Genomic DNA, 8,203 nt, shown 5'->3' with positions numbered 1-8,203 from the left:
TTACTCTATTTGAAAAGCTTACCTAATTTTATAGTCCCCACACTCTAGATGAAATAAAAGCTAAATAGGAAGAAATTAACACCCTAGTAGGGACTTAAATCTTCTTTTAAAAGAGAAAAAAAAAGGACTGAATTGTTCAAAGTTCCATAGTATGAGAAAGATACCAAGACTGAAGTGTTATTTTTGAAATCTGATAAAATAAAATTTTTTTAATTAAAATAATTTCTCAAGCACAAATTCAAAAATTTAGGAGGCCTTCTTAACATCTTCCTCTCATTTCTGCCTACTATCTATTTCTCCATCAAGTTCTTTCAATTTTACCTCCTATACTTCCTTCCAATCACTTCCTTGCCTCCATTTCCATGGCCATCAACTATTCTTGGTCTCTGAATCTCTAGTGGACAACCTGACTGATTTTTACTATAAAAAAATATGGCCTTCTTTCAGAGACTTAGAACAAACCAAATTCCTTCTTGCTTCAGGGCCTCCAAATACATCCCACTTTCTGCCTGAAATAATATTTATTTTTTTAAAGTGTATTTATGGGGCTGGCACATGGCCTAGTGCTTAAGTCCACCATGCTCTGCTTGGGCAACCTGGCTTTGGTTCCTGGGCACGGACCTACACCACTTGTCTGCAGCCATGCTGTGGTGGTGACCCACATACAAAATAGAGGAATATTGGTACAGATGTTGGCTCAGGGCAAATCTTCCTCAGCAAAAAAAAAAAAAAGTATTTATTATTGAAATTATCAAACATATTCGTATTAACAATATATGTCTAATATTATCTATAGCACCACTCACCCCACCTCCACCCCAGATAATTTTGAAGCAAACCCTCAACATATTATGAAAGACTTTTTCTAACTCAGGCTTATCCTTAAGATTTCTGCTTAAGCACCACTTGCTGCCTTCATCCCTCTGCTAAACTAGGTCACACCTCCCTGTCATATGCTCTCACTATACCCAGCACTTCTACTTTATGACAATTATTTCAGCATGTAATTATATATTTTATTTGTATGGTTTTGAATTAATGTCTATCTTCACTCTGTATTTTATGTTTCATGAGGGAGAAATTGTGTCGTTTTTGCTCATCATTCTATCCCCTCCACTCATCACAGTTCTTGGCTCATAGTGAATTCCTTTTTTTTTTTTTAAAGATTTTATTTTTTTCCTTTTTCTCCCCAAAGCCCCCGGTACATGGTTGTATATTCTTCATTGTGGGTCCTTCTAGTTGTGGCATGTGGGATGCTGCCTCAGCATGGTTTGATGAGCAGTGCGATGTCCGCGCCCAGGATTCGAACCAACAAATCACTGGGCCGCCTGCAGCAGAGTGTGCGAACTTAACCACTTGGCCACAGGGCCAGCCTCCATAGTGAATTCTTAATAAATATCCATTGAGTTAATTAAACTGTGGGGATTTCCATAATAGAACTCCGTCTGTTGCTACTTTCTTATCATTCTTCATGGCCTTTTGACTGCTATTGAAAAATTTCCTGCACACAGCCTGTGCCCTGTGGTATCTTTAGTCTCTCCAAATGCTAGAGACTTTCATCTTCTCTTTGATTTCTTCTGAAACACCTGATGAGGTATTATTTTTTCAACAGATACAGCTGGTCCTATTTTCAAAACAGATATACAGACAAAACTTATAAATAATATTTACCTTCTTGATCATTTTAATGCTCATTAGCTATTTCTTATATGTCATAATACTATTTTTCCCTACTGAATACAGAACATAATTGTCATAGAAAGCAGTCTGTGGGAAGGTACCCTTGACATAAATATTTATTATGCATTATTATATAACCAACACTATGATCAAGTGAATGGGCAAACAATTCTTTGAATGGTTGATGGATTACCTTAATGAAATGGTTAACAACATTATTTTAGGTTCTTAAATTTTTTATTCTAAAGCACACAAATATAAGTTTTGTTGCATTATTTTATTTACATAAACCCCAATATTACTTAGATTTTCTATTTCAGAATGAGAAAGAAAATGTATATTAAGGAAAAGTTACTAACGTCAAATTCTGAGAAATTTTTGAGAAGGTAAGGATGTCCTAACAAATCTGGTATCACATATTTCTTAGACTTATTTTATAATTTTTTAAGACACCAGTATATTTTGATATTTTGCTAACAGAAAATTTAGCCTAAATGTGTAAGTTCTTAATAATAACTGTTCACTATGGTGTGCTATTTTGCAACATAATCCTACATAGGATTCTCTGCTTACTAGCACTTCTTAATGACTGCTAATCTATTCAAAGTTTTCTTCAAAATTATAGCATCGTATGGGATGAAGAAGTCTAATGATGGTGTCATTCAGAAGATAGCACCGTTCAAAGGTAGAAAAAAATTCTGAACAATTGGTGGAAAAGCAATTCTATAGAATTAAATATGCCCCCCCAAATCATAGCAGTAAATATTTTATTTGAGATTTTTCACGTGGTTATGCGATGGGACGCGGTTCCTGCCTTGGATACACCAAATAGATAACATTGCCCTTCATGCCTCCGGAATATTTCCTGTCATCCCTTCATGCTTTTCATGAATACTTTTTCCCTTGTCACCTCCACTACACTGTTTCTAGTCCTTTGGCGTAAGATTGTTCATCTTAAAAATGAAGTCTCCTTTACCCAATTTTTAAGCATTCTGTTTTTTTAAATCTGTTTATGAGTGATAATTAAACAGGATTACTTCTCTCGACTGCATTACCCTAAATCAGAAATACTTTATACAATTAGCATATTTTAAATTACCTTTCCCTCACTGGGTAAATAATCTTACTCAGTATAGAAAACTTTTGAGTTCATTCCTCTACAGTTCTTCAACATTTGAAAGGAAGTGCTTGTGTGCAATGTCATTTCTAATTTCTGTCAAATTGGATGTTTCAAAAGGCCTTTAAAGACTATTATTGACCTTGGTAGAAATCGATACTGTATATAATTCAGCTGCTTCGTTTGTCTAATACGGTATGTGAAAAATGGCTGTTCTTCAGAAAATGTCAGTTGAAATGAGAATTTCAATTATTTTTTTCACCTATAGTTGGCAAGTAAATCTGGGACAAAGATACTTTGGCAATTGTGTGATGTATGAAAAGTAAGTTATCTAAAGATTCTGAATACACTTATACTGACACCTCTACGGCATGACTTGTCAAAGATTAAACTCTACCCTAGTCTTTTAACCACATTTGCAATAGGTGTATTTTAGCATTCAAGTATCTGGACAAATTAAATTAAAGATACAGCACCATCTTATGGATATTTCTATATCTGTACAATTTGGAAATATAAAAATCTTTCGGAGTTTGGGAGTGGAAAAGATTTATCAGTAAAAAAAGAATTGTAGTAGGAGAATCTTTTAATATAATGAGGAAAAATGAAGAAATATTGAATAACTTGAATGTGTGTGTGTGTGTTTGTGATGACCTGGTAAATACAGATACAAACTCAGATTTGTAATTCTTTTTTCTTTTAAAAATTAAGAATTCTAATAAGACAAATAAACAACTGTTATTACAATATAAATTTATAATTTTATGAAACAAGACATGTTAGCCCAGAATACTGTCAGTCTCTAAATGACATAGGAACATCACCAATTAACACCTTGCAAAGATGCTTTATTTATTTTTAAAATTTTTTTTGAGGAAGATTGGCCCTAAGCTAACATCTGTCACCAATCTTCCTCTTTTTGCTTGAGGAAGATTGTCAGTGAGCTACCATCTGCGCCAATCTTCCACCACTTTGTGTGGGATGCCACCACAGTGTGGCTTGACAAGCGGTGCTAGGTCCGCGCTCAGGATCCTGACTTACAAACGCTGGGCTTCTGAAGCAGAGCACGCAAACTTAACCACCTTGCCACCGGGCTAGTCCAGAAAGATGCTTTAAAACTACAGAACTACTGAGAAGTAGAAGTGTTCTTAATAGCCATGAGCCACATTCCTAAAGAGTGCTGAGAGTGCTGAGAAATTCAGGCATGATAATAAACCTATTTAACTATCTGCCGATACTATATAACTAGTAGGAGAGTCTCCCTATGTTTATCTAGCATTTAAATGTTTTCATAAGTGATTTGTGCCCATTATTTTGTTTAGATTTTAGATACAGATATTTTTGAATAAACACTTGTAATAATCCTTCTTATTTTAACATAGAACATATAGCCAATTTAGGAAGATTATGGAATAATTGATGGACATAACTCCCCAATTAATTATTAAGACATTGCTACATGTGTATGATTCATATCCTTAATCTTTGGTTCACTTTAGTTATCAGATATGGCCCTGAGGCATTACATGATTTACCTGGTTCATATAGTGTAGAATTTCCCCATTCTAATCAAAACACAGATTCAGTGGTTCTTCGTTTTTGGTGTCTTGAACTCCACAATAAAAGCTTTGGAATGTCTCCTTAGAAAAATATTCTGTGGATACAATACATTTTGTGTACAATGTTAGGGGCTTCGGGACTTCTGGAGCTCATCCATGATCTATGATTTTAAATAGTATTCTCCTTATTTTAAAATTTATTTCTTTAGGTCCTAATTTTGATGAGTGAAAGTCAGGAGCTTAGTTACAAAAATAGGAACAGTTTTCTAGTAGTAGAGAGGATCTATAATTTCTACACACATACACACACTTTCCTTCCTATTTGGTTTTAACTCATTTACCCCTACAACTAAATTATACAAAAAGATCAGTGTAAATAAAAGGGTTCTTATTGTTTTATTTTTATATAGATTTTATTTTCATGTTATTTACTTTAGGGTGAGATGTAAAATGATGTTGACTACAAACAGTAAAAAATTTTGGCTTTATCCTCTCAGAATAGTTAGTACAGGTTCTAAGAATATCCTATTAGGAATCATTTTCTATATAATGTGGACTCTTGAATCCAAATTTCTAAATGTTGTTTTAAATTTAAATTTGTCATTTATTAATAAAAATGCTATTCCTCTATGTCCACCTCAATAGAAAAAATATAACTTAAAATCGAAAAATCTTAATCATACCATGGATATGTTTTTATGTTCGCTTCTCAGATGTGGCTAGGTATTTTACAGCTTAATAACAAATTTAAGGAGATTTAATAGATGTATAACAATTGCATGATGTTTAAAATTCAGCTCCAAGACACTATATTAGATGTTAAATTAAATTTTTCATGCTATCAAATGCACAATTATCTTTATGTAAAAAATTATTTTGTTTATTAGTACTCTAGAACAGTCTTGCTAATTTAATACAATGCTTTAATCTCAAGTGCAGATTATCTGCATAAAAATTCATGAAAAATTAAATACCTGATAATTTAAAATAGGAATGAAAACATTTTTCCAATCTATACCTTTATCTATAATAAGACCCACAGGATATACTTGTCCAACAGTGTAATACATACTTTATCCTTATGTTAGGCAGAGAGAAGAATATTTGAGAGTGAATATTTACTGAGTAACAACAATGTGTTAATTATGCAATAGCAAAATTAAAGACCAAACTCTGAAGACTAAGGATTCTCAAAATGTGGACTTCAAACTCCTGGGGCTCCCTGACACTCTATCAGGAAGGTCTGCAAAGTTGAAATTATTTTTATGTGACTACTAAGACATTATTTGTCTTTTTCATTGTGTTGACATTGCATTGACAGCTCAGAAGCAATAGTGGATTCATGCTGGATCTTCAGCACGAATCAAGGCAATGGCACCCAAATCTACTAGTAATCATTGTGTCTTCACTGGTACACACTCACAGGAAAAAAAAAAGCCAGTTTCAGCTAGGAATATTTCTGATTAAGCAGTAAAAAGTATTAATTTTGTTAAATCTCAACCCTTGGGTACACATTAAAAAAACTATATTCTGTGAGGTAAACTGGGAAGTATATACATAACACTTCTGTTGCATAATGAAGTACAAAGGTTGTTTGGAGGAGAACCAACTGTTTGAGATGCCAGCTGAACTAGCCGCTTTTTCATAAAACACCTTTTTACTTGAGAGAACAAGGACAAATTAGAATTATTGATACTTAGATATTTGGCAGACATTTTCTCAAAAGTGAATGAAATGAGCTTGTCATTTTAAGAAAAACAACTGACAGCATTGTTGCCAGTTACAAAATTCAAGCTTTAAGGCAAAAATTAGAATTTTGTAAAACTTATCTCTGCCACTGTGAGCATGATAGTTTTCCAGTACTTAATGACTTTTTTGATAAGATTGGTGGTTATTGACAAATGTGACTTTTTGGATACTATATAATAAAATAAAATGTGTCAACTTCTGGACAATCTGCATTACTCAGTGAACTAGTGTTTTCCAAATGACATTACAAAGTCAATAAAAGAACCATTCAAAGAGCAAGATAGACTAATGGATATTTTAATATCACAGAGTAATACTGATGTGGTTTTAGATTCCACACTGCAACTAACCTTAAAGTAACTACGACTTGTTGAGTTTTGGTGTAGTATCAAAGAAGAATATCCACAATGATATAAAAGGGCTATTAATATACTCCTCCCAATATCTACGTGAGGATGCATTTTCCTTATCTACTTCACCCAAAACAGTACATTGCAACAGATTAAATGCAGAAGCAGATATGAGAATCCACATGAAATCTGTTAAGCCAGACATTAAAGAGATTTTTGTAGCATAAAATAATGCCCCTCTTTCCATTCAATTTTTTATTTTGGAAATATAGTGGGTATTTTTCATAAAAAAATGTAATTTATGTTATACAATAGGTTTGTAATTTGTGTGTGTGTGTGTGTGTGTGTGTGAGGAAGACTGGCCCTGAGCTAACATCTGTTGCCAATCTTCCTCTTTTTGCTTGAGGAAGATTGTTGTTGAGCTAACATCTGTGGCAATCTTCCTCTGTTTTACGTGGGATGCTGCCACAGTGTGGCTTGATGAACTATGCTAGTCTGTGCCCAGGATCCAAATCTGTGAACTCTGGGCTGCTGAAGTGGAGCACACAAACTTAACCACTATGCCACTGGGCCAGCCCTGGCATTGTTATTTTTAAATGAAATAGTAAATAGCTATTTCTAAATTGTCTGAGTTTTCTTTTTCTAATATTAGAAATACTAATAAATATAACCCACATAACTAAAAGATCCTTGGGGTCCTTAATAACTTTTAAGAGCATAAATTGGTCCTGGGGACAAGTTTGTTAATCACTTTACAGATTAGACTATAGTAAATAGTGAATAAAGACGTATCTTTATTTCTCCCACTTGATGTCATTTGACTATCCCTTATAATTTTCTCCCAAAATCCTCTACTTCAACTTAGTTTAATTTTCTTGAGCATCATTGTTGAAATGGTGTAAGTTTTCTGCAGTAGAATTCTCATTTCTTAAGTGAGACTGTTTGAAATCCTAGTTAATCAATGCAGTGTTCTCTTTACAGTGTCCTAGTATAGTGCTTAATATAGAATAGGCACTCAATAAATGTTATTGACTGGCAGAAAATATGTTTAACAACAAAGTCAGTACAAGTGCAAAAAACTATGAAAGCTAGAAGAAAAAAGCTCTATTTATTGCCTTATCCATTTATGAGCATAATTCCTAGATTTTATTCATTCTCACAAAAAGCTCACATAGTTTCTATCTCTATTAACATTCAGAACACAAACATCCTTTTCCAGGTTAAAAACCTGCTTCTCTAGGAGACCATAATAATCACATACATTATCTATTTTGAATTAATGCAAGACCTTTATCATGACATTTTGAGCACGTAGGTCACAATATGCTTCCACCTTTCTTTGCTCCCTGTACTTCACGACCAACTCATTTCCAATACTTCCTCCAAATTTCTCACAGAATGGAAAATTAAAGAACAGAACTGTAATCAATCATTAATGAATGCTCACAGACTAAATAGGAACAGAAGGAAAGTAGCTTCTTATTGTGGGGTCAAATCTTCTTATACAAATTATGAAATCTTTTTGAGATCTTAATAAAACACCTTAACACATATTTGGGAGTTTTTTTAGCCTGGTTGTTTCAAGGCATATAATTTAGAACTACAGAGTCTAAGCTATGTAAAACCCAATAAATAAATTCATAGAACCATTTACTAGTTTATCTACAATTTGTTTCTATAGTTCTATGGTTAAAAGTGAGCTAAATAATAAAGCAATTATAATAACAGTAAAATACGTGGCATTTACT

Source organism: Equus quagga, chromosome 8 (assembly GCF_021613505.1).
Source record: "Equus quagga isolate Etosha38 chromosome 8, UCLA_HA_Equagga_1.0, whole genome shotgun sequence".
Lineage (NCBI taxonomy): Eukaryota > Metazoa > Chordata > Mammalia > Perissodactyla > Equidae > Equus > Equus quagga.
This window is presented reverse-complemented; position numbering follows the sequence as displayed.